General features: G+C 49.5%; 1 pseudogene; it reads left to right on the top strand.

The window, feature by feature from the left end:
- Positions 1–2458: 2458 nt before the first annotated feature.
- On the top strand, positions 2459–24135 carry LOC107119244 (annotated as a pseudogene).

The raw sequence follows: 24135 nt of genomic DNA, 5'->3' as shown, positions 1-24135 counted from the left end.
CCAGAGTCCCTATCTATACCTTGTGGCTAATAGCCACTGAGGGACCTCTGCTCCATATGCTTATCTAATTCCCTTTTGAAGCCGTCCATGCTTGTAGCCGCCACCACTTCCTGTGGCAGTGAATTCCATGTGTTAGTCACTCTTTGGGTGAAGAAGTACTTCCTTTTCTCAGTTCTAACCCGACCGCTCAACAATTTCATGGAGTGCCCACGAGTTCTTGTATTGTGAGAAAGGGAGAAAAGTACCTCTTTCTCTACCTGCTCTTTCCCATGCATAATCTTATAAACCTCAATCATGTCACCCCTCAGTCGTTGTTTCTCCAAGCTAAAGAGCCCTAAGCGCCTTAACCTTTCCTCATAGGGAAAGTGTTCCAACCCCTTTATCATTCGAGTTGCCCTTTTCTGCACTTTTTGCAAAGCTATAATATCCTTTTTAAGGTGTGGTGACCAGAACTGCACACAGTATTCCAGATGAGGTCTCACCATTGATTTATATAGGGGCATTATGATATTGGCTGATCTGTTTTCAATACCCTTCCTAATAATCCCCAGCATAGCATTGGCCTTCTTTAACTGTCTCGACATTTTCAGTGAGTTATCTACTACAACTCCAAGATCTCTCTCTTGATCAGTCTCTGCCAGTTCAGACCCCATCAATGTGTATTTATATTTAGGATTTTTGGCTCCAATGTGCATCACCTTGCACTTGGCCACATTGAACCCCATTTGCCATGTTGACGCCCACTTGCCCATCTTTGACAGAGGTTATGTGCTGTAGAGTCGCTGGACGTTTTCAAACGGAGGCTGGACGACCATCTTTCGGGTATGTTGTAGGGCTATCTTTCGGCTATGCTCCAGCAGAGTGCAGGGGGTTGGACTAGATGACCTGCAAGGTCCCTTCCAACTCTAACATTCTATGATTCTTCTTTCAGTCGATTTCCGCAGTCCCGGTTCCGTAGACTTTGGTACTTAAGTGGTTTCCCTTCAACCAATGCATTCAAAAGTGTATATGTTTTGGAGAGTAAACCGGATGTGTGCGTCTCCATTTGTTCTAGTAATTTTTCAAAGCTTGTTTGTGGTCTAGTCATTGCTTCTGCAATCCGCGAAGATTCCATCATATGTTTAATTCTCCATATAAGAATGATCACTTTCCTTCTCTCTCTCTCTCTCCCTCCCTCCCTCCCTCCCTCCCTCCCTCTCTCTCTCTCTCTCTCAGCGAAAGAAGCCAGAAGTATAAGAGAGACTTTGGTGGTGACAAAAAATGACCTTGCATCTAAAGAAATGTGGGAGAGTTCCCTAAGAGTATCTCAAGAGCATATTTCCTTTTCAAATGAGCTGGCTGAGAGTGAGTATCCTTTACAGTTATATGTCAAGGGAAAGGGCAAGGAATAGCCATGGGGGGTTTCTGATGCACTTCTGAGCAACATTTGGTTTGGTACAATCATGCAGCTCATTGGGTAAGGGGGGGAAGGAGGCCTTCTGGGGGCCTGAAATCTGGAGGCTCAGAAACTCCTTCTGGCCAAGAGCTCAGCTGGGGCTCTTGAGGGGGTGAGCTATCCTGAGAAGTGGAAGGGTACTTAGTTTGGTGTAGTGGTTAAGTGTGCCAGTTTGGTGTAGTGGACTCTAATCTGGGAGCGGACTCTAATCTGGGAGAACCGGGTTTGATTCCCCACTCCTCCACTTGCACCTGCTGATGTGACCTTGGGTCAGTCACAAGCTCTGGCACAGCTGTCCTTGAAAAAGAGCAGTTTGTGTCAGAGTTCTCTCAGCCCCACCCACCTCACAGGGTGTCTGTTGTGGGGAGGGGAAGGGAAAGGAGTTTGTCAGCCGCTCTGAGACTCCAAGTGAAGGGCGGGGTATAAATCCAATCTCTTCTCTTCTTCTTCTTCTAAAATCAACCAATCTGGATGAGGTCAAAGAGCCATCCATCCTTACCTGCTGCAGTCACATAGATGCCTTTGGGCCTCACCAGCCCTCCCAGGTGCTAACAGCATCTTATTTATTCCAGTAGAGTATGACCCCTGGGATGAGGAGGGTGAGGAACTTCATCAGCAAATGCCAGGCAGAGTTAAAACTGAAGATGTGGGGAAAACCTTCAAGAAACGAGGCAGACCTAAGAAGCAGAAAGACGGCCGCATGAGTGAGAAGAGAGACGGAAGACAGTGTAATGTACGTATTCCAAAGCACAGGATAATGAAGACGAGCAAATCCATTCAGTGCGGAAAGTACTTCAAAACGAGATCACAGCTCCTTTTGCAACAAAGTATACGCAGACAGGCGAAACCTTTTGAGTGTCCAGTGTGTGGAAAGAGATACAGTCAGAGCAACCATCTTAAACTGCATCAAAGAATCCACAAAGGGGTGAAACCTTTTGAACGTTCAGTGTGTGGAAAGGGATTCAGTGCAAGGGGGAGTCTTCAAATTCATCAGAGAACCCACACAGGGGAGAATCGTTTCGAATGCCCAGTGTGCGGAAAGAGATTCAGTCAGAGTAACCATCTTAAACTGCATCAGAGAACCCACAAAGGGGTGAAACCTTTGAAATGCGCAGACCGTGGAAAGAGATTCATTGGGAATGGCCATCTTCAACAGCATCAGAGAACCCGCACAGGGGAGAAACCGTTCGAATGCTCAGAGTGTGGAAAGAGATTCAGCTACAATTGCACTCTTCTACAGCATCAGAGAACCCACACAGGGGAGAAGCCCTTTGAATGCTCAGAGTGTGGAAAGAGATTCAGGCAGAACGCGCATCTTAAACAGCATATAAGAACCCACACAGGGGAGAGACCTTTTAAATGCCCGGTGTGCGGAAAGACATTCATACAGACGGCCCATCTTTACCAGCATCAGAGAACCCACTCGGGGGAGGAACCTTTTGAATGTTCCGTGTCCAGACCCGGCGCTGCCAGACCTGGACGCGGGGACTCCCCCAAGAGAGGCTCCCATGGGACGATAAGGCGATCCCAACAAAGGAGGCCAGTCACCGCACTGAGCTCACCGGCGTGCCATTGGCCCATCAGCCTCCTTTACCGCAGGGGAGGCTTTCCTCCCGGCGGGCCCAACGAGGACAAGGGAAACAGCCGATGGCGTGGGCCCTGGAAGAGCCGAGGGTGGATCTTGGCGGGTAGAGGCCGAGCTGGGAAGCTGCAGGCGGGGAGAGAGCAGCAGGAAGCAGCCAGAGCCCCAGGACGCTACGGCATGCGACGTGGGAGGCCAGGGTGGAGACGGGAACCTGGGAGACTCCAGGCCTGGTGGTAGGGCATCCTCCCTTTTCTCTACCGTGGCCAGCTGGGTCCGGCAGAGCAGACGGAAGCATAGGGGCAGACGACTCCACTTTGCTGGTCTCCGGGGGCAGGTGTGTTACCCAGAGGAGCAGTCTCCGAATATTTGGGTGGGGGGAATATTAGCTCTCAAAGGAGACCTTCTTTGCTTAGCGAGAGGGGGCAAAGAGTGAGATTTCTCCACCCAATGTATACCAGGATTTCTCCCCCCTCAGGGAATCTCTCAGAAAGAAACCAATCTGTTGCTGTCAGACAGGGCAGTAACTCTCAGACGCAATACGCCCTCTAGTTGGCTTTATTGTAGAAAATCAGTAAAGTTGCAGACAAGTCAAACACTTTGACAGAACTGACATATAGTTCAACGTTGGAAAACGACAAGACCTTTGGTCCAGCCCTCGTTCCTACGTCAGCATTGCATAGTAACTAGGCAGGTTAATAGAGTTCAGTGAACTCAGTGAGAATGTTTATCAGTTGATACTCCCCTGGGGCCATGGGAAATCGGAATAGCTAAGGTCTCCCATAGCCTTCACGGGGGAGGCACCCACTTCACAGTGTTTCAAAAGCGCAGCTGTCAGCATTCACACAGGCCTGTCTCGATCTCTCCTTCTCAGGAGTGTCAGAGGAGGATCCTTGTTGACATATTGAGACCAAGCTAGCAGGTGCTACATGGGGCTTGGGAACTACATAGAATCATAGAATGTTAGCGTTGGAAGGGACCTTGCAGGTCATCTAGTCCAACCCCCTACACTCTGCAGGAGCACAGCCGAAAGATAGCCCTACATACCTACAACATACCTGAAAGATACCAGCCTCCGCTTGAAAACGTCCAGCGAAGGAGCATCCACCACCTCCCGAGGTGCTTAATTGCTTAAGGAATTATGATAACATTCAGCAGAGCAAAACTATGTACATCAGAGACTCAAGACATGCATGTATACTGACCCAATGACCAGGCAAGGGTCCGATTCTGACAGTTGCTTTATCGAGAAAGGTTGTTTCTATTGAAAGAGGAAACGATGTAAAAATGGCAGACGCACAGAAATTAATGGAAAACAGGCACACAGGCTTTTGGAAACGTAGAGGTGAGCGGTAAATATAGCAGGGTTTTGGGGGGATTATAGTTGCCAATCCAGACAATTAGAGGTCCAGGGGGAAGAGCAAGATGTCCGGCATCTTGGGTGTGCAGTTTGGGGTCCAGGAGTTTGGATGCTGTTTTTATTGGGGGAAAATGTGTCCCGAGGCAGTCTGATCTTTGTGCCTCAAAATAATACCAAAAATGACTTTCCCAGGATAGACAAAGACCTGGGAGAATTGTGACAGTTTGCATGAGCGTAGACGTCCAGTGTTAAACGAAAGTGTTAATGCGCTTCTGATAGAGGAGTTTGTGAACGGCTGAATAGCATTCCCAGGAAGTCGCAAAGGCTTGTGATGTTTCACATCTGGTTGTATGAATGGTTTGCCTGGTGTAGACTGAAACATATCAGGGTAGGGGATGTTCATTCCTGCAGACTCCACTATGGAGATTAAATATCTCTTTGTTTTTGGTGGGGAGAGAATGATCAGCTACCAGCTGCCCTAGAGTCACCTCCCCAAAATAGCATTTCCGGCCTTGCCTTCCCAGCGTCCATTTTGTTTGGTCTGGCTACATCTTGTTTTTAGTGCATATGTCCGAGTTTCATTCTGGCCTACTCCTAGACTGGACTGTGCAAGCCACACACACAGTGGATATTGGGGGTGAAATATGAAGAGGGGCTTCCCAGTTTGGGATAGTGGTTAAGTGTGCGGACTCTAATCTAGGAGAAACGGGTTTGATTCCCCACTCCTCCTCATGCAGCTGCCAGTGTGACCTTGGGTCAGTCACAAGCTCTTTCAGAGCTGTTCTCTCAAGGACACTCCTGGAAAGAACTCTCTCAGCCCCGCCTACCTCACAGGCAGTATTCCCTCTAAGCTGAGTTAGTGTGAGCGAGCTCACAGTGTTTTAGCCTCCGGCTCACCCATTTTTGTCTCATCCCAGGAAGGCGGGCTCCAGAGCAAACTCATTTATGTAGCAGCCAAATTGCTTGCTCACAGATTTAATGCCAGGGGCTCACAAAGTAGAATTTTTGCTCACAAGACTCCACAGCTTAGAGGGAACATTGCTCACAGGGTGTCTGTTGTGGGGAGGGGAAGGGGAAAGGGGATTGTAAGCCGCTCTGAGACTCCGAGTGAAGGGCGGGGTATAAATCCAATCTCCTCCCCCTCCATAAATTGCCTTTTTGCAGGAGTGCTCTGGGGACTTACAGGTAGTTCTGGGGAGGCAAAGCCCACGCCGAGGGCTGGGAAGGTCTGAGGGCAGAGTCCTGCAGTCTCCAACAAGGTGTGGCCTTGGATGTCAAGGGCAAGAGCCAATAGAAGGGCGGCGCAGAAGGGAGGGCTGAAAGGGAAGCTCCAACAGCAGGCTGGGGATGATAGCCAGCAACTGAGAGAAAAACCCCTCCCCTCCCCTGTCGGAGACCAAGAACACTCCTCCAGAACACCCGTGAGCCATGGCGGAAGGCGCCACAACCTCAAGCAGGCAGGTCCGGCATGACACTCAAGAGTGCGAAAAGAGATTCCGTCAGAGCGGCCATCTTCGGCTGCATCAAAGAACCCTCACGGAGAGAAGCGGCGGGTTCTGCTGGTCGAAGGATCAGGCGATGTCTCCAGTCTCAAGGAGTCCATCCCGAGGAGGAACCTCATCAGCGTTCGGTCTGCCCTGAGGCCCAAACCTGACTTCCGTGTTCCTCAGAGAAATCCACACGAGGGTGAAAGTTTCCTGTGGGTGGTTCCGATGAGGTCCCTCAATCGCGCTGGAGAGTTCAGAAAGGCCGAGGACGCGGTCACACGAAGGAGGGCCTTTTTCATTTCCCCCCCTCCTCCGTGAAACTCGCCGCTTCAGTTTATCTGCCAAATCTAACTCGGACGCCTTCGGAGCTGGCAAAAACATTTCCTTTCCCAAATCCTATGAAGGAGCAGGCAAGTTTAAGGGCTTTTGGGGGGTCTCACCACTTTGAAGCCCAAAGCATTCTGGCACCAGGATTGATTTGGGTTGAAAAGAAAAGGTCATGTCCCCCAACCCAACGACTCGGGAAGTTCTAAGGGGTCAGACCCCCACCCCCAACGTCCAATATTGTGGAAACGGACCAGTATCGATAGTGTTGGGAGGTGGACCTTGTGGGGCATGAATTCCCCAATCCAACTTCTTCTCCCCTCCCCACCCCCAGATTCTCGCAGAGAGAATTAGGAGGGAGAAGTAGGATTCCCTCCTCCTGCTCCGAACACCACCACCACCCCGTTCCATGAGCTGGAACTAAGCTCTGGATCGAGGCATATCCCCCCCCCTTCTCCTCAGAGCCCCGCCTTGAATTCCAACACAGACGGGATGGATACCAGCATCAGTTCCAAGAAAAAGGACCGAACCACGTTCTTGTACTGTTGAAACACCGAATGGAAACGCGTCTAGAAGGAACAGGAGACATTTGAGAAAAGATTGTTCCTCTGCTGTTGTGCATGTGGTCATACTCTGTCTCGGGACGGATCTTGACTGATGTTGCGGACTTGCTTGGAGAAAAGGATTATGGCATTCCAGATGTGCTCCCAGCGCCAGATGACACACACACACACCCAGCTGAAGGTGTACGAACAGAGAGAGAGTGGGTGGTCAGGTTGCCTGCTAGGCTTAAGGACTACGTGATGGGTTAGCGGTAAAGGCGAACCCCCAACGGTGAGTCAAGTGCTAGCAACCTCTGACTCCACATCTCTGTAGTATTTGGGTTGTAGTGACCACACCAAAGTAAAGTTGGGGGATGTCGTATAATTATTGTATATATGTAAGAGAGCCAGTTTGGTGTAGCGGTTAAGTGTGCGGACTCTAATCTGGGAGAACCGTGTTTGATTTCCCCACTTCTCCGCATGCAGCCGCTGGTGTGACCTTGGGTCAGTCACAGGTTCTCTCAGAGCTGTTCTCTCAAGGACTGTTCTGGAAAGAGCTCTCTCAGCCCCACCTACCTCACAGGGTGTCTGTTGTGGGGAGGGGAAGGAAAAGCCGCTCTGAGACCCGACGTGAAGAGCGGGGTATAAATCCAATCTCCTCCTCCTCCTTCTGGAACAGTCTGCTCCACCCCTAATCGCTGTGTGATTCAGTTTTGTCCTGTTGGGTGGAGCTCTTGTTTCAGTTTCCAGTTTTGCATGCTAGCTGACGTGTATTGGTTGTTGGGCGTTTTCTCCTTGCAAATAAACGGTTGATGTTTTGAGACAGGTTGTCTCTGCTGAACGCACCGGGGAACAGGTGCCTGAGAGACTACTCTAACCTGGGAGCCCACAGCATTACACAGCCAATCCAGGTGGGTTGGCATTCAAGCAGTGTTCCCTCTAAGCTGTGGAGCCTTGTGTGCAAAAATTCTACTTGGTGAGCGACTGGCATTAACGTTGTGAGCGAGCGATTTGGCTTCTGCATCAGTCAGTTTGCTCTGGAGCCCTCCTTCCTGAGATAAGGCAAAAATGTGTGAGCCGGAGGCTAAAAAAACTGTGAGCTAGCTCACACTGACTCCGCTTAGAGGGAACACCGGGCAAGCACAGTCCAGAGCAAAGATGCCATGAACGTTGCGGCAAATGCTCTCAAGAGCTGAATGTGCCTGGTTCAACAACTGTGGTTCCCTATCAGTTGGATCCCTGGTCAGTCCGCCTCAGGCTGAGGTCTTTCACATCACCTCAGTCACTGGAGATGCTGGAAAACTGTCTCTGGGACCTTCCACCATGAGACTGTCTAGCTACCGGCCTCTGGTCTTTGCAGACACATCGGTTCAGGCCGAGGCCTAGCAGAGTACAAGGGGGATGGACTAGATGACCTGCAAGGTCCCTTCCAACTCTTAACATTCTATGATTCTATGAAATCTCTCTCTGAGAGCCCAAGGAAAAGTTGACCGTAGCTTCAAAGGGAATGAGAAATGGGAGATGAACACAGCTGCCTCGTGGATCACTCAGGCTAGTGGTTTCAAGGCCAGGAGAAATGGGGGGGGGGGATTCTGCCTACCCACTCCTTGTCAGTTGAAGGACCAATGGGTTGAGAGAAGGTGCTTCCTGAACTGGGCCCTGCACAGCTGCAGAATACATGGTGCCATGATGCAAACATACCTGATTGGTTAAGTTGCATCATTCCCGATACATTTGATCGGTCAACTAGAATCCTGCCAACGTGGATTGTTGGGCATACAGACCTTTCATTCTAGTCTTAGCCTGTCCTGGATTACATCCGTCTTTGGGTCACCTCTTGGTTCTGGGTCGGCCAGTTTGGCTGGAACACCTCTTTTGGACTCTGGATTTTGAAACTCTGATTGGGCACTGTCTTGGGCCAGTTTGGTGTAGTGGTTAACTGCACAGACTAATCTGGGAGAACCGGGTTTGATTCCCCACTCCTTCACTTGCACCTGCTGGATGACCTTGGGCAAGCCATAGTTCTGACAAGAGCCGTCCTTGAAAGGGCAGTTCTTGAAAGAGCTCTCTCGGCCCCACCTACCTCACAGGGTGTCTGTTGTGGGGAGGGGAAGGGGAAGGAGTTTGTAAGCCGCTCTGAGACTCCGAATGACGGGCTGGGTATAAATCCAATCTCTTCTTCTCTTCTCAGGTAATATCTGGTTTGAGAGAGGTAATGCTTATAAATGTGCTTAGGGTTTTCTAGTTTAACTAAGACCAATTAGATGTAGAGCAGGATTTCCCCGCCAGAGAAAGGGAGGTGCTTATTACGGTGAAATGGCCTGTGGATAGATCATTGGCTAATCAGTTTATTGGAGATGTTTACATGTGGTTCATCATGTACGAGTTTTTGGGAAGCGTTCATTCCCTTTGTCCGAAGATCGGAACGGGGTAGGCATTGCAGAGTAAACGCGAAAGAAGCCAAGGTAGTTTAGCTAGGCAGCATGTCTTAATTGTTTTCCTTTCTATGTAACCCTTCCTTAATAGTTTCTAGTAAACTTTTCTTTAGAAAAATAAACACACGTGTCTTGGCTGCCTTTTATTCCGCTGTGCTGTGTGCACCTCTGCCGATTTTCCAGCGTGATGCCAACCCTCCAGATCTCTGGAGGCTAAAAAACTGTGAGCGAGCTCTCACTAACTCAGCTTAGAGGGAACAATGGTCCCCACTGCGGAGAATGGTGGGGTACAAATGCGGTAAATAAATAATAAATAGAGCTGAAGATGGGGGGGGGCAGATAAAACGCAGGTTGGGGAATGGTTGAGAAGGCGGGAATGAGGCAGGGAACTGGGGGCACCCCACAACTGGTAGGACAGTTGCAAGTTGAGTTCCAAAAAACAACCACACAGGTAACAGTCACCCTGGGAGCTGTAGCCAATAAGAGCAAAAGTAGTGGGTTCAGAATGAAGACCCCAAACCCAAGAACATTAAAAAAAAAAAAAGTAATGAGTAGTATTTGTTAAAGAGACACGGTTAAAGGTAAAGGTTCCCTTGCTCGAAAGCCAGTCAAATCCGACTAGGGTTGCGGTGCTCATCTCCGTTTCCAAGCCGAAGAGCCAGCGCTGTCCGAAGACGTTTCCGTGGCCATGTGACCGGCATGACTAAACACCGAGGCGCACGGAACGCTGTTCCCTTCCCACCGAAGTGGTCCCTATTTATCTACTTGCAATTTCTTGCTTTCGAACGGCTAGGTTGGCAGGAGCTGGAACTAGAGACGGGAGCTCACTCTGTCATGCGGCACACTCGGGTCTCGAACTGCTGAACTACCAACCTGCCACAGCCTGCAGTTCACTTGAGCCACCGCAGCTCCACAAAGAGACATGGAGAAATACCCAATACGAGTGGGGTCCTGCAAGAAACTTCCCTCTCCTCCTCCTCTCACCCTCTTTCTCCCTCCTGCCTCCCCTTTTCTTACTTTCTCTCTCCTCCATGCCTGTCAGTTCCTCTCTCTTTGGACCCCTCCCTCTTTCTCTCATCCCTCTTTCTTTCTCTCTTTCTGGCCTTCATCACTCTCCCAGCTTCCCTCCTGCTCCCCTCCCCCAGAGGTGGCGGCGGGTCTACATCAGGGGTGTCAAACTCATTTGTCATGAGGGCCGGATTTGACATAAATGAGACCTTGTCGGGCCAGGCCTTGCATGTCATAAAGTGTAACGCCAGGTAGTGGAGATATAAACTTTATAAAGGACACAAACACAAAGATGGGGGTTTTTTTAAACTTAAAATAAAAACATGCTTAAAACGTTAGCGCTCTTGCAATATTCGGTTTATTTAACAGTGTCCGATAACTGACACCTCTTGCTCTGAATCATTGCATCAAAATGTTTGTGCTGTTGCAAACTTGAGTGTGCTGTTCAGGTGTGTATCTGTACGCTGCAAACCTACGATGACGCAGCAGCAGCAGAACTGGAAGAAGCAGCAGGAGACGGCCAGTTCCACTGCGGGCCTGATAGAACTCCTTCCAGGGGGCCTGATGCGGTCCCCGGGCCGCATGTTTGACACCCCTGCTCTCCAGGAATCACAAAAAATTTCCCTACTACAGAGATAATTTTCATTTAATCCCTTCTGAGGTCCCTCCACTCCTCAAACCCCGCCTTCCCCAGGCCCCACTCCTGAATCTCCAGGAGTTTTCTAAGCTAGAGTTGGCGACCTGGTCTCCTTCCCAAAAGCCAACCTTCCTTTATCTGCCTTTCTGTCTTAAGCTTTCTCTCTCCCCCTCGCCCCCCAGTCGCCTCTGCCTAGGAAAACTGTGGCAGCTACTGCCAGGCGCCGGCATTCCACTCTGTGGATTGTCATTCCAGTCGCAGAACACTTCTGCCATTCCCAGACGCGATCATCCCACTCTGCAACTTGTCATTCCAAAATGCTTCTGCTACTCCCAGGAGCTGTCATTCCATTCTGAACCCTGTCATTCCAGTCCCAGAACATTTCTGTTACTCCCAGGGGCTGTCATTCCACTCTGGGGCCTGCCATTCCAGTCCCAGAACATTTCTGTTACTCCCAGGGGCTGTCATTTCACTCTAGGGCCTGCCATTCCAGTCCCAGAACATTTCTGTTACTCCCAGGGGCTGTCATTTCACTCTAGGGCCTGCCATTCCAGTCCCAGAACATTTCTGTTACTCCCAGGGGCTGTCATTTCACTCTGGGGGCTGTCATTCCAGTCCCAGAACACTCTGCTCCCAGGCACCATTATTCCACTCTGGGGGCTGTCATTCCAGTCCCAGAACACTCCTTCTGCTCCCAGGCACCATCATTCCACTCTGGGGGCTGTCTTTCCAGTTCCAGAGTTGTCAGTCTAGGCCCAGAGACAGTAACAGAAAATCCATTCCGCATTTTCTTTGCAACTTTTCACACGCTGCAATGTGTTTCATTGGAGCCCATGCAAATCAATCGCATTCCTGGCTCCCATTATCTCCAAAAGGCGTTCAAGACTCTACTGTTGCTACCAGTGGGCAATCCTGTCATTCCTTTTAGTACATCCCCAGCGAAGCCAGTGCATAGAGAACATTCTAGGTGGCTCAAGCCAGTGAGCCCAGCCAGAAGCTGATCTCCATCCTCAAGGCAATTCTATGGCATAGCAGGTGGCGAGAAATGAGACTCGCCAATTCTGGGATAACAGAAAACCCGGGAGATTGGGGTGGGGTGGGGTGGGGGGGGGTACCTCAGGGTCCAATGCTGGAGGGTCTGCTCTCCATCTGAGCCAGGGGAATGGATCTCTCCCTGCGGTCTGCAGACCAGCTGAATTCCAGGAGAGGATGTGTGCAAACAAAAAAAACCGTGATATTATTATGCAATCTATTCAATATGCATGATTATTAAGCATTTATGTTGTTGTTGTTGTTGTTCAGTCGCACAGTCGAGTCCGACTCTTCGCGACCCCATGGACGAACTCTCGCCAGGCCTTCCTGTCTTCCGCCGTCCTCTGAAGTTGGCTCAACTTCATGTTCGTTGCATCGATGACACTGTCTAAGCATCTCATCCTTTGCCGTCCCCGTCTTCTTTGACCTTCAATCTTTCCCAGCATCAGGGTCTTTTCCAGTGAGTGCTCCCTTCTCATTTGGTGGCCAAAGTATTTGAGCTGACACTGTCTAACCATCTCATCCTTTGCCGTCCCCGTCTTCTTTGACCTTCAATCTTTCCCAGCATCAGGGTCTTTTCCAGTGAGTGCTCCCTTCTCATTTGGTGGCCAAAGTATTTGAGCTTCAGTTTCATTATCTGGCCTTCCAGGGAACAGTCAGGGTTGATTTCTTTTAGGATTGACTGATTTGATCTTTTTGCAGTCCAAGGGACTCTCAAGAGTCTTCTCCAGCACCATAGTTCAAAAGAATCTATTCTTCTGCGCTCGGCCTTCCTTATAGTCCAACTCTCGCAGCCATACATGACTACTGGGAATACCATTGCTTTGACCATGCGGACTTTTGTTGGCAGGGTGATGTCTCTACTTTTTATCATGCTGTTTAGGTTCGCCATCGCTTTCCTCCCAAGGAGCAGGCGTCTTTTAATTTCATGGCTGCAGTCACAGTCTGCGGTGATCTGGGATCCCAGGAACGTGAAGTCTGTCACTACTTCCACGACTTCCCCTTCTATTTGCCAAGGAGTGATGGGGCCGGATGCCATGATCTTAGTTTTTTTGATGTTGAGCTTCAAGCCCACTTTTGCGCTCTCCTCTTTTACTCTGAGCAAGAGGCTCTTTAGGTCCTCTTCACTTTCTGCCATTAGAGTGGTATCGTCTGCATATCTGAGGTTGTTGATCTTTTCCCCAGCAATCTTAATTCTGGCTTGTGATTCATCCAGGCCAGCATTTCGCATGATGTACTCTGCATATATATTAAATAAGCAAGGTGACAATATACATCCTTGTCGTACTCCTTTTCCTATGCTGAACCAATCAGTTGTTCCATATCCAGTTCTAACTGTCGCTTCTTGGCCCTTATACAGGTTTCTCAAGAGACATGTGAGGTGGTCTGGTACTCCCATCTCTTTAAGGACCTGCCATAGTTTGTTGTGATCCACACAGTCAAAGGCTTTAGCATAGTCAATGAAGCAGAATTAGATATTTATGTTATGGTACAAATCACAATACGGAGTGAGCTCCCGTCTCTAGTTCCAGCTCCTGCCAACCTAGCAGTTCGAAAGCAAGAAATTGCAAGTAGATAAATAGGTACCACTTCAGTGGGAAGATGACAGCTGTTCAGTGCGCCTTGGTGTTTAGTCATGCCGGCCACATGACCATGGAAACATCTTCGGACAGCGCTGGCTCTTCGGCTTTGAAACGGAGATGAGTACCGCAACCCCTAGAGTTCGACTGGCTTTCGAGCAAGGGAAACCTTTACCTTTACCTTACAAATCACAAAACATACCCCAGTCACAGCGTTCCGTGCGCCTTGGTGTTTAGTCATGCCTTCGGACAGCGCTGGCTCTTCGGCTTGGAAACAGAGATGAGCACCGCAACCCTAGAGTCGGACTGGACTGGCTTTCGAGCAAGGGAAACCTTTACCTTTTAGCTCACACTCACTCAGCTAAGAGGGAACACTGGACTCCTGACCTGGGAGGGAGGCTTGCTCCAGGGAGAGGTTCGCTGGAAGGGTTAAAGGGAAAAAACTTCCCTTCCTAGAGAGGCCGCAGAGGACGAAGGGACACGTGGTACCAGCTGCAGGCAGCCGCGCCCCCTTCGACTTTCTCTAGAGGGGGTTGCCTCGAAGTGGCCCAGTGACGTCACCAGCGGGGCTTGCCCGAAAGGGAGAGGAGGAGCATTTTTTTTGGAAAGGGAAACAGCGAAGCCATCAAAGAACAATACTTGGCTTGCAAGATTTCCCCCGGGGCTCACTGCTGCAGACCGACCCGGCCGCCCTCTGCACATGGGCAGAGTTGCCTCTGCAAGAGGTCCCCGCGCCCTCCGGCCCTTGACTCCCTAGACGGACCTGGCGAGGGGGTGACCTGGCGGGGGCGAAGGAGGAGAATCCGGTGGTCCTCCAGGCGAAGGGGCTGTTTGGGGAAGGAGGGAGGATGAGGGGAGAGGCGGACTCAGCTGCCCCTGGAGCAGGTGCCACCGGGGCCGGGAGCAGACGGGAGCCCCGGGAAGGAGCCGGGCAGAAGAGCCGGGGGGACAGCAACGCCCTCCCTCCAGATGTGCAGCGTTTTTTTTTGGTTCAGGCAGTTCGGCTACGAGGATGCCCAGGGGCCCCGGGAGGTCTGCAGCCGACTCCACCGTCTCTGCCGCCAGTGGCTGAAGCCTGAGAGGCGCAGCAAGGAGGAGATACTGGACCTGGTGGTCCTGGAGCAGTTCCTGGCCCTCCTGCCCCAGGAGATGGAGAGCTGGGCGAGGGAATGCGGGCCGGAGACCAGTGCCCAGGCGGTGGCCCTGGCAGAAGGCTTCCTCCTCAGCCAGGCAGAGGCCAAGAATTGGGACTGGCAGCAACAGGTGAGGGGGGGGCACAGGATACCATCAAGGGTAAAAAGGTAAAGGTTCCCTTGCTTGAAAGCCAGTCGAATCCGACTCTAGGATTGCGGTGCTCATCTCCGTTTCCAAGCCGAAGAGCCAGCGCTGTCCGAAGACGTTTCCGTGGTCATGTGGCCGGCATGACTAAACACCAAGGCGCAGGGAACGCTGTAACTTCCCACCGAAGTGGTCCCTATTTATCTACTTGCAATTTCTTGCTTTCGAACTGCTAGGTTGGCAGGAGCTGGAACTAGAGACGGGAGCTCACTCCGTCATGCGGGTCTTGAACTGCTGAACTACTGACCTTCCACAGTCTGCAGTTCAGCGTCTTAACCCCTTGAGCCACTGCAGCTCCTCAATATATATGTATGCCCTCAGAATACATGTGGTGGATCTCTTCTCATTAACGTTTTAGATTTCCTTGTGGGGGTGAACAACCAGGTGGACAAGGGTGACCCAGTGAGTGTTGTTTACCTTGACTTCCAGAAAGCTTTTGATAAAGTTCCTCATCAAAGGCTCCTAAGGAAGCTCAATAATCATGGGATAAAAGGACAAATCCTCTTGTGGATTAAAAACTGGTTTATTAAGAGGAAACAGGGAGTGAGTTTAATTGGGAAGTTTTCACATTGGAAGATGGGTAAGCAGTGGGTACTGCAGGGCTAGGTACTAGGCTTTTTAACTCGTTCGTTAATGGTTTAAAGTTGGGAATAAGCAGTGGTACAAATTACAGGTTACAGATGATACAAAGCTTTTCAGGGTGGTGAGAACCAGGGAGGACTGTGAGGCACTCCAGAGGGATCTTTCGAGGCTGGCCAAGTGGGTGTCAACGTGGCAATCAATGCTCCCTCTAAGCTATGGAGTCTCGTGAGCAAAAATTCTACTTTGTGAGCTACTGGTATTAAAGTTGTGAGTGAGCGATTTGGCCGCTGCATAAATTAGTTGGCTCTGGAGACCCTCCTTCCTGAGCTAAGGCAAAAATGTGTGAGCCGGAGGCTAAAAATCTGTGAGCTGGCTCACGCTAACTCAGTTTAGAGGGAACAATGGTGGCAAATTAGGTTCAATGTGGGCTAGGGCAAAGTAATGCACATTGGAGCCAAAACTCCTAAATATAAATACAGGTGGATGGGGTCTGAACTGGCGGTAACTGACCAGGAGGTAGATCTTTGAGTCGTGGTAGGTATTTCACTGAAGATGGCGACTCAGTGTGTGACGGTAATAAAAAAGGCAAATGCTGTGCTGGGGGGTTATCAGGAATGGGATTAAAAACAAATCAACCAGTGTCATAATAGGTAAAGGTAAAGGTTGCCTTGCTCGAAAGCCAGTCGAATCCGACTCTAGGGTTGCGGTGCTCATCTCCGTTTCCAAGCCGAAGAGCCAGCGCTGTCCAAAGAAGTTTCTGTGGTCATGTGGCCGGCATGACTAAACACCAAGGCGCACGGAACGCTGTTACCTTCCCACTGAAGTGGTACCTATTTCTCTCCTTGCAATTTCTTGCTTTCGAACTGCTAGGTTGGCAGGAGCTGGAAGTAGAGATGGGAGCTCACTCCGTCATGCGGCACACTCGGGTCTCGAACCGCTGAACTACCGACTTTCCACAGCCTGCAGTTCAGCATCTTAACCACTTGAGCCACCGCAGCTCCAGTGTCATAATACCCCTGTATAAATCTTTGGTACTGCCTCATTTGGAATGCTGTGTACACTTCTGGTCACCAGACCTCCAAAAAGATATTATAGCACTGGAGAAGATGCAGAAGATGGCAACTAAAATGATTAAGGGGATGGAACACTTTCCCTATAAAGAAAAGTTAGTGAGGATGGGCTCTTTAACTCAAAGAAACGACGACTGAGAGTTGACGTAATAGTGGTTTACAAAGTTACGCATGGGATAGATAAAGAAATACTTTTCTCCCTTTCTCACAGTGCAAGAACTCATGGGCACTCAGTTAAATCAATGAGCAGTAGGCTTAGAACAGGAAAAAGGAAGTACTTCTTCACCCAAAGAGTAAATAACACAGGGGGGTTCGCTACCGCAGGAAGTGATCGCAGCTACAAGCCTAGACCACTTCAAGAGGGGATTGGATAAACTTCTGGAGCAGAGGTCCATCGGTGGCTCTTAGGTATAGATGGAACACTCTGTCTGTGACACAGAGTGTTGGACTGGATGGGCCTTTGGCCAGATTCAATATGGGCCCTCTCATTTTCTTATGTACCCCAGCTTTTAGGAAATTCTCTCCCCAGCCTGTTTCCTTTTCCTTGTCTCATCAGTCTCCTCTTTCTGGGGTCCCCACTTTTGTTTCAGGTGCAGGAGGATATCACACAGGAGAGTTACCCTGGAGCAACCATTCCAGGTAAGGTCTAAAGGGGTGTCTTTGCCAGCGGGTGTTCTCCTTGAGTGTAGGAACGCAGCTTTTATGCCCTCCCCTGGTGCTGTGTGAGAAAGATAGAATCATAGAGTTGAGAATCATAGAGTTGGAAGGGACCTCCAGGGTCATCTAGTCCTACCCCATCACAATGTAGGAAATTCACAAATACCTCCCCCCCACACCCCCACTGACCCTTGCTCCACGCTCAGAAGATGGCGAATAAATTTCCAGGATCCTTGGCTAAATCGGTCTGGAAGAAATTGCCTCCATTCTGACCCCAAGTAGCGATCAGCTTTTCCTTGGGTGTGTAAGAAAGGGGCCACAAGAACCAAGCACTGATGCAACCCTTCCTGCCCTCCCCCTCATGATCTGCCTAAGTCCACAGAATCTGCAGTGCTTGAAAACCTCCAAAGAAGGAGAGCCCACCACCTCCCGAGGAAGCCTGTTCCACTGAGGAACTGCTCTGTCAGGAAATTCTGCCTAATGTTTAGCCAAAAACTGTTCTGATTTAATTCCAGCTCCTTTAAACTTTCCTCATAGGACTCAGTCTCCAGACCCCTCACCATCTTCGCCGCCCTCCTCGGGACACATTCCAGCTTGTCTATATCCTTCTTAAATTGTGGTGCCCATAACTGAGCACAGAACTCTAGGTGAGGTCTAACCAGAGCAGAGTAAAGTGATACCAACACTTTGTGTGATCTGGGCACTATACTTCGGTTGATACAGCCTAAAATCACATTTGCCCTTTTAGCTACCGCATCACACCGCTGACTCATGTTCAAGGTATGGTGCACTAAGACCCCTAGATCCTTTTTGCACGTACTACTGCCAAGACAAGTCCCCCATCCTATAATGATGCCTTTGATTTTTCCTACCAAAATGCAGAACTTGACATTTATCCCCAATGAAATTCATTTTATTTGTCTTAGCCCAGTGTTCCAGCCTGTCAAGATCATCCTGTATCCCGACTCTGCCTCCTACTATATTTCCTACCCCTCCTGATTTAGTGTCATCTGCAAATTTAATAAGCATTCCCTCTATTCCTTCATCCAAATCATTTGTAAAGATGTTGAGCAAAACAGGTGCTCCGCTCCTTCTTGTCAGTGCAAGGGTTTCTGAACAAGCGTATGCCCATGAACCAATATACAGAGGATATATTTCTCCTAATGCTCAAGGAACAGAAACTAGAGGGATGTCTTCTCAGTGCCGATTTATCCTTCACAGGTGGTGCCATGAAACCAGCAATATATAATTCACCCTCTCTTTGTGACAAAATCTCTACAGTGAAGCCGGATCAGGTAAGGGTAGAACTGCAGACCCCGCCCCTGGGTGACTCCCCCCACTTCTCCCTAGGCCTGAGAGATTGTCCCTCTTTCCTTTCACTGTTATCCTGCTCACTGAACAGAAAATGGTGGCACCTCATAAAGGTTTGAATGCTCCAGTGTATACCCACAATCCTTTTCAATTGACCTTAGAAGGAGGAACATAAGAACATAAGAAAAGCCAATGTTGGATCAGGCCAATGGCCCAATGGAAAGAATTGCTAAATTAGCTTGAGGAGAGCGGGCTTTCGTTTCTTCTCTTTTCAGGGTCTGGTGACCGTTGAGGAGGTGTCCGTTCATTTCACTGAGGAGGAGTGGGCTCTGCTGGATCCGGACCAACGAATCCTTCACAAGGAAGTCATGGAGGACAATCGTCAGAATGTGGTCTCTCTGGGTAAAGGCTCCCCAGCCCCTTGATTCACAGGTGCAGAAGGGAGAAATGGCTTCTTCCAAGAAGGAATGTACGAGGGCTCTTCTCCTAGGGACTGTCAAAAGGGGAGTGGAGTGGATCAGGTCCACACGCAGGCAAGGGAGAGACTTCTACGTGAGGAGTGGACTCCCCAAGTATTCGTTTGTGAGCGAGCAAGAGAGTTTGTAAACCAGATTGAGCATTCCCCTAAAGGGCCTTTGAGGACTGAACGAGAGAAATGTCCATGGAAAGATAAGGGTCAGAGAGCCAAAAAAAGGAGACTTTTCAACTGGACCACTTCAGGATCAACGCGCCCTCTAAGCTGTGGAGTCTTGTGAGCTCCTGGCATTAAAGTTGTGAGGGAGCGATTTGGCTACTGCATAAATTAGTCTGCTCTGGAGCCCCATCCTTCCTGAGCTACGACAAAAAATGTGTGAGCCGGAGGCTAAAAGACTGCGAGCTAGCTCACACTAACTCAGAGGGAACACTGCCTCGGGAGCTATTCTGGCTCCGTCAAGGATCACCTACAGAGAGGAATCAGATAGGAACCTTTTTTTAAAGCAAGTGAGGTATTCTTGGTAAGAGTTCAGCCTTTGGGGAACCCATCACCACCTTATCCTGTCCTGGTAGGACTGTAGCGTCCCTCAAAAGCGAGAGGAGTCCTTAGACAGCGGCCCTCGGTCAGAGACACATTAGATGGAATCAGACTGGGATGCTGGGTTTTGTGTGCCCTTGAAGGGGCTAAGATACTGTGTCCTGGGGGCCAGTGTTCCCTCTAAGCTGAGTGAGTGTGAGCTAGCTCACTGTTTTTTAGCCTCTGGCTCACACATTCCTGTCTTAGCTCAGGGAGGAGGGCTCCAGAGCAAACTAACTGATGCAGCAGCCAAATCGCTCGCTCACAACTTTCATGCCGGTAGCTCACAAAGTAGAATTTTTGCTCACAAGACTCCACAGCTTAGGGGGACCATTGCTGGGGGCTCTCTCCGGGCGAAGGCCTCTCTTCGCTGTGGAGAAGTTCACTTCTCCTCTGCGTTGGGCCACTAGATCCCTCCGGATCCAAGCAGTAGCGGCTTTCCCCTCCCATTGCATAAATGGTTTAGGAGTTTACAAATGTGGCATTTCTTATTTTTGGCAGTAAGAGGGGCGGGGGGTTCATATTGCCTGGTGTAGTGGTTAAGTGCGCGGACTCTAATCTGGGAGACCCGGGTTTGATTCCCCACTCCTCCACTTGCAGCTGCTGGATGACCTTGGGCAAGCCATAGTTCTGTCAGAGCTGTTCTCTCAAGGACAGTTCTGGAAAGAGCTCTCTCAGCCCCACCTAGGGTGTCTGTTCTGGGGAGGGGAAGGGAAAGGAGTTTGTAAGCCGCTCTGAGGCTCCGAGTGAAGGGAGGGGTATAAATCCAATCTCTTCTTCTTCTTCTAATTCTAAATTCTGAGTGTTTCTTAGAGTTGGAATGTGTGGAAGTCACCAGTCTGTTTCTTTCCCCCAAAAAGAAAGGCTTCTCTTTCTCAAACCTGATTCCATATCCCCAGTAGAAGAAACAGGAGATCTGCTTTTCCAAGACGCAGAAGGAAGAAAGAGGTCAACAGGTATCTGCCTCCTTTTGTCTTGAAAGAGGGTAGGATTTCTTTTGGGATCATTTCACCTACTGGAGAACGGAGTAATTTCTCAAGAGGGAAAACTCAGGGAATGTCTATGAAGGTGTTCTCAAATGCAAAAGAGAAGCTAAAACAGGGACAAAAAGTCTGGCTTGTTCATACTTCGGTTTGGGGAGGAAATGTTGATACAGGACTTGGCTTTATTCAACATTAATTTATTTATATGCTGCCTCTCCAGATAGCCAGTTGAAGCAACTCACAAACATCAACAGTGCAATAAAACAGTGCACACTACATCAATCATCCACATTAAAATGTAAAGACGCCCAGGGCATAAGTACAGTTTGTAGTATCCATTTAGTAGCCTCACAAATATCCACTGAAAAGTCCTCAGGAGAGAAGCAGCCTGTAAAACAGCTAAAAAAAGATAAGGTAAAGGTTTCCCTTGCTCGAAAGCCAGTCGAATCCGACTATAGGGGGCGGTGCTCATTTCCAAGCCAAAGAGCCAGCGCTGTCCGAAGATGTTTCCATGGTCATGTGGCCAGCATGACCAAACACCAAAGTACACGGAACGCTGTTACCTTCCCACCGAAGCGGTACCTATTTATCTACTTGCAATTTCTCGCTTTCGAACTGCTAGGTTGGCAGGAGCTGGGGCCAGAGACGGGAGCTCACTCTGTCATATGGCACTCGGGTCTCGAACTGCTGAACTACTCACCTTCCGGTCTGCAGCTCAGCGTCTTAACCTCTGAGCCACCACAAGCCCAAAGTTAAAGCCCGGTTGAAAAGCAGTGTTTTGGCCTGTTGCTACACAGATAGTAAGATAGGCTCCAGGCATGTTTTGGAGGGGCCACCACTGAAAATGCCCTGTTTCTGGTGATCAGCTACCCATATATGTAGGAGCATAGAGAGCAGTGTTTAAGTGACGGACTGTAACCGAGCAGAGGACAGTATGGCAGAGGGAGAACCTCAAGTACCCAGGCCTCGTTTAGGGCCTTAAAGGTGATAACCAGCACTAAGGAGGGTGCCCCAGTTGGTCCATTCTAGGCCAATAGCGTCTCTTGTGACAGGCACTGGTCAATGCTCCCTCTATGCTGCGGAGTCCTGTGAGCAAACATTCTACTTTGTGAGCTACTGTCATTAAAGTTGTGAGTGAGCAGTTTGGCTACTGCATAAATCAGTTTGCTCCGGAGCCCTCCTCCCTGAGCTAAGACGAAATGTGTGAGCCAGAGGCTAAAAAAACTGTGAGCTGGCTCACACTCACTCAACTTAGAGGGAACATTGGCGCTGGTGTTTCAGATAACAGGGGGCTGGGCCTGGGAGGTGATGTGATGAGTCCAGGGCGGGTGATGTGTCGGGGGGCAGCCAGTATTTCCTTTATCTGTATCGCAGGGCTCTTTTTTAGCAGGAACTCCTTTGCCTATTAGGCGACACACCCCTAATGTAGCCAATCCTCCAAGAGCTTACAGTAGCCCCTGTAAGAAGAGCTCTGTAAGCTCTTGGAGGACTGGCTACATTAGGGGTGTGTGGCCTAATATGCAAAGGAGTTCCTGCTACAAAAAGAGCCCCTGTCTGTATGTTTCTGTTCATTTCCCCCAGTTATCCTGCTCCTCTTTAAAGGGGTGGAAGCAGAATTGGGGAGGTTATTCCACTCACCTGCAGAACACCCCTGTGATGCGGAAAAGGCAGGGAAAGCGTGATGGACCCAAGACCACTCCAGTGCACTGTACAAGTGGGGAGCTCACCTTGGGTCTCCATAGTTAGGGTGTAAAACCCTGCTCCACCCTGTCTTTCCAGAAATTAGGTGCTCTGTAATGTGTTTGATAATGCGGTGGCTCAAGTGGTTAAGACGCTGAACTGCAGGCTGTGGAAGATCGGTAGTTCAGCAGTTCGAGACCCGAGTGTGCCGCATGAGGGAGTGAGCTCCCATCTCTAGTTCCAGCTCCTGCCAACCTAGCAGTTCGAAAGCAAGAAATTGCAAGTAGATAAATAGGTACCGCTCTGGTGGGAAGGTAACGGCATTCCATGCGCCTTGGTGTTTAGTCATGCCGGCCACATGACCACGGAAAGGTCTTCGGACAGTGCTGGCTCTTTGGCTTTGAAACGGAGATGAGCACCGCAACCCTAGAGTCGGATTTGACTGGCTTTCGAGCAAGGGAAACCTTTACCTTTTAATGTGTTCGAATCCAGGAAGAGATTTGCCGGAGGTCCTTCTGGCCCCGCTTCCGATTTCCCAGAGCTGCCCAGCTAATAACCAGCCTTCAGAGAGTTACCTTCTCAAACATGGAGGTTCCACAGAGTCCCCTTGCCTCTGATGGAACTACCCTCCAAAGAAGAATCAGAAGCCGTTTAATATGTGGCAGGATTTCTCACCATTTTCAGTTGTTTCTGTCCTGTTGTTATCGAGAGCAGTTAATGCAGTTCTTTCCTTGATAGTTTTCTCTCTCTTGTTCCAGAGGTGGAGATTCCGCAGAATAACTCCAAGGGAGAACCACAACAGTTCCAGTTGGAAGAAAAACAGCAGAGCAGAAACACTGGAACAAAATGGAAGAGAGATAATGAATCCTCTTTTTCTCAAGGTACTGAATCCCAGGTCTTGGATACGCACAGGGCAATCCACACAGGAGACAAACCGTATAAGTGCTTGGCCTGTGGAATGAGCTTTGCTCGCAGTTACAACTTTATTACCCATCAGCGTATCCACACTGGGGAGAAAATATATAAATGTTTAGAGTGTGGAAAGAGCTTTCGGCGGAGCGATGGCCTTGCTGTCCATCGACGAATACACACTGGGGAGAAAACATATAAATGTTTAGAGTGTGGAAAGAGCTTTCGGCGGAGCGATGGCCTTACCGTCCATCGACGAATCCACACTGGGGAGAAACCATATAAATGTTTAGAATGTGGAAAGAGCTTTGCTCGAAGTGACCACCTTACTGCCCATCGATTAATCCACACAGGGGAGACACAATATAAATGCTTGGAGTGTGGAAAGAGCTTTGTTTACAGTGCCCATCTTACTGCCCATCAACGGATCCACACAGGAGAGAAACCGTATGAATGCTTGGAGTGTGGAAATAGTTTTGCTCACAGTAAAGACCTTACTACCCATCAACGAATCCACACAGGGGAGAAACCATATAAATGCTCAGACTGCGGAAAGAGCTTTGCTCAGAGTAGCAGCTTTGCCGCCCATCGACGACTCCACACAGGGGATAAGCCATATAAATGCTTGGAGTGCAGAAAGAGCTTTGTTCGCAACACTCATCTTATTGCCCATCGGCGAATCCACACGGGAGAGAAACCATATGAATGCTTTGTGTGTGGAAATAGTTTTGCTCAGCGTAAGGACCTTACTACCCATCAACGAATCCACACAGGGGAGAAACCATATAAATGCTCTGAGTGTGGACAGAGCTTTGCTCAGAGTAGCAGCTTTGCTGCCCATCGATGAGTACACACAAGGGAGAAACCTTATAAATGCTTGGAGTGTGGAAAGAGTTTTGCTTGGAAGAAAGACCTTATGGGCCATCAACAAATCCACACAGGGGAGAAACCATATAAATGCTTGGCGTGTGGAAAGAGCTTTTTTGGAAGCACCCATCTTACTGCCCATCAACAAATCCACCCAGGGGATAAACCATATAACTGCTTGGAGTATGGAAGTAGTTTTGCTCAGAGTAAAGACCTTACTACCCATCAACAAATCCACACAGTGGGAAAACTATATAAATGCTAG

This window comes from Gekko japonicus, unplaced genomic scaffold (genome assembly GCF_001447785.1).
Source record: "Gekko japonicus isolate JY-2015 unplaced genomic scaffold, Gekko_japonicus_V1.1 scaffold3140, whole genome shotgun sequence".
Lineage (NCBI taxonomy): Eukaryota > Metazoa > Chordata > Lepidosauria > Squamata > Gekkonidae > Gekko > Gekko japonicus.
This window is presented reverse-complemented; position numbering and strand designations above follow the sequence as displayed.